Here is a 12,692-nt window from a genome sequence, read left to right on the forward strand (position 1 = left end):
TCTCTGTGCGTGATATGGCAGGACCCCAGGGTTTAGGCTGAGGACTGTTGGGAAAATGGGTTCACAAAATCTAAAACATTTGAGATATTCTGTAGGCTTCTGCAAAAATGGGCCTAAACTTCATAAAATAGGTCTGGGCTGAAGACATCGATTTTTGAGTACTATAATTGATACTACTGATCAAATCAGCCACAACCATTTCCCCCCTGAAAACAGAACTCTAACTTTGTTCAGACAGTGATGTACCCACTTCAGGGAGATGAATAAAAAATTGCTTAATTCAACCACGGTAACCCCATTCTTCGTCACTGAACAGCTGAAGTTACATACATGAGCCACATCTAAGGCAAGTCTACTGAGGAACTCCTAGCAGAGGTTTAGTCCCTGATAAGACAGAGAGAGCATTAAGAAGAAAGCTCTTTTATGCCTTCAAACCCCAGTTCCTTCCCACTCTCAATGTTTGATGTGAGGACCCGAGGTTTGGAGCTTCGGTGCCATGTAGAAACTGGCCAGATGGCTCTGCAACCAGCAGGGCTGAAGGGGGAAGGAGCCATGGCACCTCGTGATACCGCTGAGCCCCCAAGACCACCCTGGAACAGACTACACCCAGGCTTCTTGTTCTGTCAGATACTTAAATGTCATCACTGGTAAACTGTTGGTGGGTACACTGGTGTTTGTTTGCAGCCAAAATCTCCCTAAATAATAGAAATATCTGTACGCCCCTGATAACTGGAGCCGTAGGAATGGATGAGACCAGCAGAAAAGGCCTCAGATAGAAGTCTGGAAAATACCAATGTTTAAAGCACAGAGAAGAGAGAAATCTGCCAGTGGGTATAGGAAGCACAAGCCCAAGAGATGTTCACAATCCCACATAACAAATGTAACCATAAGCATAATGTAGCGGCACCATTAAAAAATAGGTTAAAAGACATGTAATTGAAAACTGTTGATGTAGCTCTTTTGTTGCAAATGTGTTCAAATATTTGGCCAAAGATAAGGTAGAAAACAGGAGACATAGATTTGGTGGTTTTTTTTCCATATCTAAATAAAGGTTGTTTTTAAAAAAAAATTCTGGGAGCTTCATTCCTTTTTTCACCCCATTACTCCAATAAAAAATGGGTCTGAAGTCATTCATTGATAAAGTGAACATCTTCAAATTCCACGCTTAAGAGTTTTCGGTGGTTCTGTATCATGAAATTGCCTTGGCCATGCAAAATTATGCTTGTCAGCATGAAGCGAGGCTGGTGAATAATTTTGACAATATCACACGCCACATTAGTGAACTGGCCAACTTCAACTTTCTCCTCCAGCTACTGTTTTTGCCAAGTATTTAATTGTGAATGGATGTGATAAAGTCACCCCCTTCTCCCTTTGCTTAGAATAAATATTTGTAGGCTCCCTGACATTACATTACCCATATAACACACTTATTCTTTCACTGCTGCTGAGGACTTCAGAGAATACTCTGCTGGACCAGAGTGTAGGAGATGAGGTCAAGAATACTTCATGTGAGATAACAGTGTGATTGTGGAAATGCTCAAGGCAAACTAATTTAGCACCAGGAAAAAGAAAGGACATGGGAAAGAGCTCTGAGGTCACACGGAGTTAGCATTGAACTTCGGCCACACCACTTAGAAACTGTGAGAAACTAAGCATGTTGCTTATACTTTCTGAATCTCAGTTTCCCCTCTGCCAGATAAGGGTAATAACACCAACTCCACAGGGTTGTTCTGAGGACTAAATTACATCTCCAAAGAGCCAGCACAGTGCCTGGCTTATGGTACATTTTTGATAAATGACTAAAAGTTCTACATCAGTACATTTATAGATTGTTTTAGTATTAAAAAGTTCATTGAGGCTAAATATCTGTTAAGTATGTTGCAAAAGAACATTCTCCCAAGTAGCCATACATTTCCTAACTTTGTATAAAGTGTCTTTTTTATTATTTCAGTCATACGTGGAATCTAATAAGAAAAATGAACTAACAAGCAAAACAGAGACAGACTTGTGGAGGGAGAGCAGACGACAGTTAGTGGGGGGGAGGTTGGGGGGTGGAGGGACTGAGCAAAAAGGAAAATGGACTCATGGACATGGACAACAGTGTGGTGATTGCTGGGGGCAGGGGTGGGGTTAAGGGGACTAAATGGTAATGGAAAAATTATAATAAAGATGAAATCTTTTAAAAATGTGCCCTTCTTTTGGCAAAAAAATTTCATTTAATGCAGTCAACTCTGCCCAATTTTTTTCTCTTTATGGAATTTGTTTTTAGGAAAGTCTTTGGTATTTTCAAGATTTAAATATGTTGTCCTATATTTTTTCCTAATACTTTCTTGGTTAAGTATAAGCAATTCATTTGAGACTTAGTGTTAGATTATGATCAAAAGTTATTTTTTCAAGATTCATATCCGATATTCTCCTCTCCAGCATGCTATTGGAATGACAACTTTGCCATTCCATGAATGTATGCCTCTTTCTAAACTTCATCCTGTTTCACTGATCAAGTTATCTATTTCCTCATAGTATCAATATGATATTGTGATCAATATCAACATAATATTTTTGATATCTAGTAAGGCAAGATCCTCACTGTTCTTCTTTCTTAAAGTACTTTATATTCTTAGCCCAGTTTTTAAAAATCGGTTGAACTTCAGAATCAGTTTATTAGCTTTTCTTTACAAATCCATCTGTAATCATTTCTGGAATTAGATTGCATTGATTTTTTATGATATTCAGTTTTCTACTCTAGATCTATTTATTCAAAACTTCTTTTGCGTCCTTTCAAAGAGCTTTCTGTTCATTTCTTGTTAGCTTTTCTGATACATATATTGTACAGTGTTTATTGCTTTGTAGAATTCTTGTTAGATTCTTTTGCTATACATGTTATAGTTTTATTGCTAAGAAAATAAATAGGAGATTTATATTTTCTAATGGATCATCACTGACATCGGGGAAAATTTTTTACAAAATCATAAGCATGTAATTCTGTAACCAATTCTGATACCAATGTCACACTCATGTACACCACATAACGTTTAAGGTGAATGTTCAAATTAAAGCTATAAATTATCACACCCATATTATTACCCTAACAACCACACTCAAGCAGGCCTTACTTCTGCTGAGCCCCGTATAACCCTGCAGGCAATCTTCTGAATTTCCGTATTAGTCTTACAAGTTTCTCCATTGTTTTCCTTGACTTTAAAAAAAAATAGAACATCAGGTTTTTATCAGTAGTGACAATTTTAACTTTTCCATTTAAATACTTATACTTTCTTTCTTTTTCTTGTTAAATTGTATTTTTCAAGCCCTCCAGTGCACTGTTGAATACCGGCAGACTCAACAGGCCTCCTTCTTTTCTGACATTAGTAGACATTTTTCTGATGTTTCACCAGTAAGCACAAGGATTTTTTTTCTAACTCAAGTTTTGCTAAGAGATTTTATCAGGAACAGGCATCGAATTTCATCAAATGTCTTGACTCTATCTACTTCCATCTGTTAATAAATATCCTTCCGAATACTGAAGCACCCTCATATTCCTGGAATAAACCCTGCTATGTTGTGACATTATTTTTCTACGTTGTTGCATTTCATAAGCTAATGTTAAAAAAATGTTTCATCCATTTATAAATGGGGTGGGCATTCATTTTCCTCCGTGTGTGTGCTTTCTGGGCCAGTTCTTAGGGGAATGACTCTCAGCTCCAAGCCTACCCCTCTACACTGTGATTTACGATGCGGGGCTGGATCCCCTCCAGTCACCTGTCTGCTGTGCCAGCCGGCTTCTCCTGAGTCCCCAACTAACAAAGGAGACCCCAAGGCTTGAGGAGGGAGAAGGGATTTGCTCCTTCCTGACAGCTTGCTGTGATCTTCCTGTCTGCTTCCTGTTCCCCTGTACAGTATCCTGGCAACGCTTCTTCACCCTAGCCGCGGCAGCTCCTTCCCATGGCAACAGCTGCATCCAGCGTGCGGCTTTACCAGCACTTGGAGAACCAGCCTCAGCCTGTTCCATACCCACCCCACCCTCCCAGACACCAGCATTGGTGGGGCTGCAGCCTCTCCTCAGAAACCTGTTTCAGTTCATGAGGACCGTCCTCCAAACTGCTATATTTTAATGAATTCAACTTCTTCCCTTTATTTCTTCATGCTCTGGGGTGGAGACTTCTTTCTGCAGCTACTACAATTGTAACACCGTAGAGCTCTCTTTTGGGGTAGCTGGGTAACAACTTTACACAGAGTTATCAATTCTTTCCATTATTTCATCCTTTTTGAATAACCGGCAAGGTTTCTATCTCCTGACAGGACCTTCACTGGTTCACTATCTCTGTCTGGCTTTGATAAAGAGGGTCTGGCAGCCCCTTTGACTGAGTTAGAAAGCTGTCTGTATTTTTTCAACTGTTCCTTGAAGAACAATAAAACTCTCCTATAGATACTTCTGGGCCTGGTGCCTTTTAATAGGTATATATTGAAATTAATTTTCAATTTCTTTTATAAATATAGGTCTCTTCAATTTTTCCATTATATTTTATTGAATCAATTTTGATAATCTACTGTATTTTCCAAGAAAATCATTGATTACAACTTTATTTTCAAATTTGTTCTTATTAAGCTGTTCACAGTATTCTCTTAAAATTTTACTATCACTCATATTCTAATTTGTCTAGTTATGGAATTTTTAGATTCAAAATCAAATTCTTTCAGGCCTCTGCCATTCTGGTACATCATCTTTTAGCATTCTGCCAATGAGAGGCTGTTAACTACCCAACTCCTTTTAACATTAAGAATTTTTACAGGGCGGATTTTGTTGCATTTATTCTGCTCTGGCCCCTTCCAATGTAAGAGCAAGTGTCTATTTAGTTCTAAATTTTTTTTTCTATTGCTCTGAAAATCTTTGATAACTTGCTCTCCGTGTCTGGAAATCTTATCAAATAAATACTGGACCAACTTCCACATCCACCCAATGATGAAATAACAGGAACTGAATTTATGCTCTTGCCTTAAACAACTGTAAAACTAGACTGAATATATGCAACCATGGTGTTTAGCTATTGGGTAACAGAATTTAGGACAATCACCCTGAGAAAAGTGGAACGAGTGAGGTAAACCTTCTGACGGTCCAGCTGACCTGCCAGGAGGCAATGTCCAGGCCACAGTGCAGGGAGGATGTAGCCAAAGGACTTGGCAGTCTTGCCGAGTTGAAGAGAGAGACATCAGAGCTTGGGAAGATAACATTGCTCAGCTATCAGAATGGCAAAAATTAAAAATTAGGACCACATTTTCTGTTGGTAAGACTATGGGAAAACAGGCACCCACATGCATGCTGGGGGGAATGCTAACTGATAAAACTCTCAGGAAGGAAATCTGGCAATACATTACAGAACTACGTATGTACTTAGCTTTTTGAACCAGCAATCCCACTTCTAAAAATCTACCTTGAAGATACATATGCCTTTAACAATAAAAAACATGCATACATATACTCCTATGGTTACTCATTGTGTCATTGTTTGCAACTGCAAAATAATAAGCAGCCTAAAGACTCAAATATATGAGACTGGTTGGATAATAATGATGCATCCACACAATGGAGTATTGTGCTGTTGCTAAAAAAAAATCAAAATAAGGAAAATTTCTATGAGCTGAGAGGGACTAGTCTCCAGGATATATTGCCAACCAAAAAGAAGTTCAGGAGTGTGTATAGCATGTTATCCTTTCTGAAAGAAAGAAATGTATGTAAAAAAATACATTGTACGTATTCTAACTCATTTGTGCAATCCAAGGAAGATAAACCAGAAACCAATGAAATTATCTGCAAGTATTGGTGGGAATGAAGGAAAAAGAAAGGGGGACAGGGAGATGAGGTAGTTGGGAGGAGGTGAGTAGGACACTTCCCCGAAGGTGTCATTTGGGTAGCTCTGACTCTTAGAATCATGGTAATATTTCATATGCCCAAACATAATCAACCAACATCCATTAAGATGAGTGTATGCATGGGGTGGGGGAAGGAGGGACCCAAAATGGAATACAATCAGTCAGTAACAAGTCAACCTAACTGTATTACAGGTGAATGATATAGCCACACTTGCTGCATCCCTGCAAAGCCAAATCAGAGTGCAAACCATACAGCAAGAACCACTGTTCAAGCCTATGGCTGCCTTATAGAGAGATATCTAACTTTGTTCTCATGCTTTTCCATGCCTGTACCTCTGGAGCCCTCCAATTGTTTTTACTGGATTGCAGTCATTTGTCCTCACCCTAAGGGACATCTTTAGTTAGCAGTTGGAGAAGCTGTCAGTTTAGGAAAACATATAATTTCTAGATTTGATTCTTAGTTTTAGAAATATCTACTCTTGGGCGGAGGAACATGCCCTGCCAAACGGGGGGGGGGGGGGGGGAATGACAGAGATTGGCACAGAGTTGGTGGAAAAGGAAACTGTTCTCTCATGAAATAAAGCACACCACATTGGATGAGAAGATTTCAAAATCATTACTTTCTATGCAGCTTCCAGACACTCTTCATGCTCATTAACACAAATTAATTATAGTTAGCCTTTTCAGTCTAATCAAAGTTGGAGAAGTAGGCGCTGGTTTTAAAAGCCTGAGTGCTTAAGTGACTCGCTGTTGGGGACCTTAAACTCTCAGCTTATCATCATATGTTAGGTATAACATTGAGAAATGATCAATCATCAAGAAGCATTTTTTTTTATCTTTAAAAATATTGACCTGCTACAAAAAATTGACCTGCTGATTTCACATTTAGCAATTTCTCACGAGGAAATCACCAAAGATGCATGCAAACATTTACAAAGATTGCAGCATTATTTTCCATAGCACGAAAAAGGAAAGTGCCTAGTGTCCACAATAGAGAAATGGCTAAGGGCATTAGGCTCAGCCATACTGTGCATCTATTAAAAATGTTTTCCAAAACCAGTTAATGATGCAAGAAAATACTCAGAATATTAGAAAATAATGCTACAGGGAAGCTTGCCTACATATGTTGCCTGCTCACAGAAAAATGCTGTATAGCAACAGCTTACAGTTATTTTCATTTTGTTAAGATTTTTTAAAAAGCAGAATAAATTTGTATTCTGTACAGCTCAAGCAAAATATGTGTGTACACACATATGTTGCTGTATATATGCACTTATATATTTGTGTATATATTTATACAAACACACAGAAAAAAGCCTAGAACAGTTAATAAGGAAGATACAAAAATGACTAGATGGGAGCATACCAAAATGTTAACAATGCAATAAAATGGAGAGTAGTTTTCTTATTTATACCTTCGATATTTTCCAAGTATTCTGTATTAAACATGAATTACTTTTACTAATTCTATTTTTCTTATTGCTCCAGCCAATAATCTTGGAGACACATTGACTGTTTTTGTTTAAATTCCTGTATCCAATCCATCAGCAAACCTGTCAACTTTAACTTCACAAAAGTCCAGAATCTACTCATTCACTTACCACCTCCCCTTATTATGGTCCAAATCATTATCAGGTGCCTGTGTTTCTGCCATAGCTTTCATTCTGGTCTTTCTGTTCCCACACTTGCCCACCCATACCTGCCCAAGTCTCTAGAAGGACCAGGAGGCATTAAAAGAGAAAATTATGGGGAGTAAATCAGAGTCTCATTTAGAAAGCAACAAGCTAAAGTCTAAAGGGAGCATTTCCAATGGGGAATTGAAGGATGCTGATACACTTCAACGAATCTCAAAGTCTGACATTGTGTATGAAATTGTGTTCCTATTCTGCACTTAAATCACACACCTCATCTCCCATTATCCACACAAAACACACAATGAAGATCTTTTACACACAGTAACCTTTAGTTCATGGTGCTTTGGATCATTTGTAGTAAAAGCCATTCAGATCTAGCCCAGAGAAGGGAAACAAGATGACAAAGTGGGGAACAGGAAAGAAACTGGAATATGAAACGACCAATAGGAATGCTCAGTAAGCTTAGGGCGGGACACTGAATCTCCCACAGAACATGCGAGGAAGGCTTGGGCCATTTTATTCCCGTAGGAAGAGAAAGCGGACCCCAAAAGTCTGGGGGACATGAGGACATCCACTTGGGCACCATGTTACAGTAATACAATGTCAGGAAGAAGATGGGTTGGACAGATGCCATCTCCACATTATTTTCTAATTGGCTTCAGCTGAGTATCTCAAGCGCCCAGGAACAGAACAGGTATAAGAAAACAGTCATAAAGTGAATGAAACAGTGAATTAGGAAGAAAGAAGGGAAGGAGAAAAAAATGACTGACTGACTGAATGAATCTGCAGATAACAATAAGATTGGCTAGTGCTTCTGGAGCATTTACTATAACAAGTACTCTTTTAAATGCTTTCCCATATTAATTCATTGCCTTGAGATTAGAATTCAATTCCCCTGGCTTTGTGTATCTTGTATACTTTCATTACCAGCTTCACCAGTGACCAGATTTATGGGCCAAGAAACTCTCTAATGAGACAAATAAAAGAAGCAAATATCCCTAATTAAAAAGAGGATGCTCATCAAGGGCATTCTTACATAAGTGGTCCAGGTGTTGTTGACTTATGAAAATGCACATGAGCACCAGAGGCTAGAAACTCTGAGGGGATGTCCTCAATACTCCCTTACATGAACAAAGAAAAGCGACAGGCTGACTCAAAGCAAGGTAATTATCCCGTTAAATTAGGCCTCCTCAAAAGCCACTTGTTTCGGCAGTTGTCTTGGTTTGTTGATACTAAATATAAAATACAAACAATAAACTAAAATACAACTACAAAGATTTATATATTTTTCCCAAAGGTCTTTGAGTGCATTCTCTTTCATTTAGTCATCTGACAAGTCTTTATTGAACACCTATTATGTGCCAAGCACCATTCGAAGTGCCTGGATATAACGGTAATCCAAAGTCACTGCTCCGTAGAGTTCACGTTACCTTGCACCTGAGAGGGCAGAACTGTAACCCCCATTTTGTAGAAAAAGAAGTTAGGGCTCACAAAGATGAAGTGGTTCTGGTTAATGTCAGAGAGATAATAGCATCAGACACTGATTTTTGATATTTAGAAGTTAAAACACTATACCTTGTATAAAGTAATTGTTTTGATGAAATACTTTGGTATTTTGGTTTCTCCTGACTATAAAGCACTTTGCCATGAGCCACACACACTGTGAAGGTTCTTGAACCCCCGTTCCTTTTGTGGCAGTTGCTTAGGGAGTTGGAAGCAGGAAAGTTCCAGGCATTGACTTCTCTTTCTCTCAGGTCCCTGAGTAGATCTTACCCAGAACCCAATAACTTCCCCCTACCCTCCCTGGTACCTCCAGTGTGGTCTAAACCAGCATCGTCTCTTGTCTAGATTATTCAACTAGACCCCTAGCTGGTGTCTCCACCATTTGCCCTTTCCCTGTCCTCCACACAGTAGCTAGAGAAATCCTTTTAATATGTAAGTCGGATTTTGTCCATCTGCTTCCCAAGATCCTACGAAGTCTCCCCCATTTTACTGAGTAAAAGCCAACCCACGTCTTTGCGATGGCTTACCAGGCCCTGTGGGGTCTGGTCCCCATTTCACGTGACCTCATCTCCTCCAGGCTCCTTTCACTTTTGCTGTCTAGTCACACTGACCTGCTCCTGCCTCTCAAACCCCCAGGGCATGTTTCTACCTCGGGGCCTTTGCACTAGCTCTTCTCTCTGCCTCAAAAACTTCATCCCGGTTCTCTTCGTCTTCAACTTCTTCAAGTCTCTGCTCAAGTATTACCTTTTTAGTGAAGGCCCTGACTACTCTATTTGAACTTGGCATATTCTCAGATACTTCCAGTTCCCCTTACCTTGCTCTATTTACTTTTCTCATTATACTTCAAACCTTCTTTTAAAAAAAGATATATCTATCTACATATATCTATATTTCTATATATCTACATATCTATCTATCTCTCTATATAAATTGTTTCTTTAGTGTGTTGTCTTTCTTCCCCTACAAGGGCAGAAATATCTTTTCCTTTTATTTGCTTATATATTCTCCAAAGCTAGACTAATGCCTGGTCTATTGCAGACACCTAGAAAATATGTATTATCATTATAATTTGTGAATGTCAATGGACAGAAAGTATGAGAACTTTAGAGAAAGAGATTTTCTTGCTTAGAGATGCCAGACTTCAGAGAAAGAGATCAAAGATTTTCACAGACAAAAAAAAACTAGATTTGAATCCTTGTTCAAATTTATTTGGGACCTTTGGCAAGTTACTCAGCCTCTGTGAGTCTCAAGTCTGCTGAATGTGAAAATGGAAAAATAATACTTAGCTCACAGGCTGCAGCACTCATAAAGATGCTTCAATATAGAGAAAGTACCTGGTAAATTCAGAAGACAATTAGTACCAACTCTCACAAATTAGTTGTTTCTTACTTTCGCCAGATTCCTAATGAACAGTATGGCTCTGGACACGTAACTTCCCCTTTTGGAACCTCAGTTCAAACAGCTATCTCATGAAGGGCCCAAGCCCATGACCCCCATGGCTTGTAGATTTCCGGGGGGTGGGGGTTGGGGGGGGAGGGGTGGCAGTGAAAACCCTGGGCCTCACAAGACATTGCTTCACCCTTTCTGCTGATGGATTAGCTAATCTGCCGCTGTGCTGTTCATTACTGAGCCCTTTAAAAGTCAACAGATAGTAACAGGAGATAAATAAAACCTTTGTCACTTGTGGCTGCCTCAGTTTTACACAAGTGCTGCCAAAATGAGTTGCAACAGGAACCTTTGAACAGAAGCAGTCAAATGGTATGTGCTGATAAACGTTTGTTTAGAATGCAGCTCTTTCTTTTCCTGGAATTTCTCAGTAATTAACCAACAGCATTAAACAAAACCCTTTCAGACAGCTGTTGAGAGTAGTTACTTGAAAAATTCTTCCCCCTAGGCAGCCCCCTTTTTTCCCCCCACAACCTCTCCCACATAAATCCAGATTTCCAAAGTCTGTTTTTCCTACCAAACAAACTGCACTCGCCAAGTGATAATTCTGCATTTTTTACATTAGTTGAACTAATGAGTAGTCAAAACTTATGCTCATTAGAATGTCCAATCAGCATGAGTTGACATCCTTTCACACTATATGGCAATCCTTCGAGCTAAAAACAAAGAAATTTGATGTCTTAGATGTTAGCCTGAGCAGGCTAATTTGAACTATACTAATTTATTCATTCAATACATATTTAATGAACACCTCTTACCTGCCAGATATGATCCTAGGTGCTAGAGATATAGGAGTGAACAAAACACACAGAACTTCCTACCTGGTGTGAAGCCTGCATTCTAATGAAGATATACGATAAGCAAGATAAGTAAATAAAATGACAAATAAATAAATTATATAGACAGAGTAAGCTCTAAGGGAAACATAAAGCAGGAAGAGGGGAGGCGTGAGGCACAGCAGGGGTGCAGGAATGTTCTTTTCAACAGTGAGGGCAGGAAAGGCTGGACTGAAGAGGCGATATCTGAGCAAAGGTCTAGAAAGGGTGAGAGAGTGAGCCACTGAGATGTCAGAGAGAAGAGGAAGAAGAGGAGATGCAAGGGAGCTCCAGGGCTTGAGGAAGAAGCATGCCCTGAGTTTGAGGATCAACTAGAAGGCCACGGCATCTGAGACAGAGAACCGAACCAGGAGACGCAGTTGGGAGAACAGAATGAAGGAAGTCTTGGAGCTGGTGCTCAGGATCGGCTTTTGTTATGATCGAGAAGGGAGCCACTGGTTTTGAGAAGAGGAATGGTGCGATCTTCCATTTTAATGGCCTTATTCTAACAGTTCTGTGAGCCAAACGGGTGTTCCAGGGGTACCCCTGGAACACTGAAAAAGGCTCATGAAAGCAGTGAAGGTCATCTAGAAAATTCAGGACTTAAATATTATTCCTAACAGCCAGAAAGTGGAAACACCCCGAATGTTCATCAACTGAGAAACAAACAAACAAAATGTGGCATTTCCGTACAACGGAATTTATTCAGCCATAAAAAGAAATGAAGTGTGGATAGGTACTTCACCCTGGATGAACCCTGAAAACACTATGCTAAATAATGAGAGAAGCCAGTTATATAATGCCATATAATATATGATTCCCACTTACATGAAATGTTCACAATAGGGCCATCCACAGAGACAAAAGGTCAATTAGCAGTGGCCAAGAGATGGGGAGGGGGACAGGGTTATTTTGGGGGTGGTAAAAATGTTCCAGATTACAAAGCGATTTTGGTTGGACAGCCTTGTAGATACACAGGGTGGGGCAAAAGTAGGTTTATAGTTGTGAGTAGGCAAAACAGAGAGTTTATTCTTCTATTAATATTTACTAATTATTGTATTGTTTATTTGCATTATAACCGTAAACCTTTTGCCCCACCCTGTACTAAACACCACTGAATTGTATAAAGAGTGTATTTTATGGCATGTGAATTATACTTCAACTTGAAAAATAAAGAATTTAGGCTTTTAGAAACTGGTGCCAGGAAAATGGCTTTTTTCCCCTGCCCTCAGGTAACACACAGCACCGAGTGATGCTAATTCTGTGAAACTCATCAATATAAATGCTCACCTGGAATAATTTAACTGGGAGAACAAGGCCACCTTTCTCTTCTCCCTGTGACACTACTGACCCATCACTGTGGCTTGGGACTTGCTTCTTTCTTCCAGATGCCTCTTACACCTTGATTTTATGTCCCCATCACCAGGAC

Source organism: Artibeus jamaicensis, unplaced genomic scaffold, assembly GCF_021234435.1.
Source record: "Artibeus jamaicensis isolate MK-2021 breed Jamaican fruit bat unplaced genomic scaffold, CSHL_Jam_final contig_233, whole genome shotgun sequence".
NCBI lineage: Eukaryota > Metazoa > Chordata > Mammalia > Chiroptera > Phyllostomidae > Artibeus > Artibeus jamaicensis.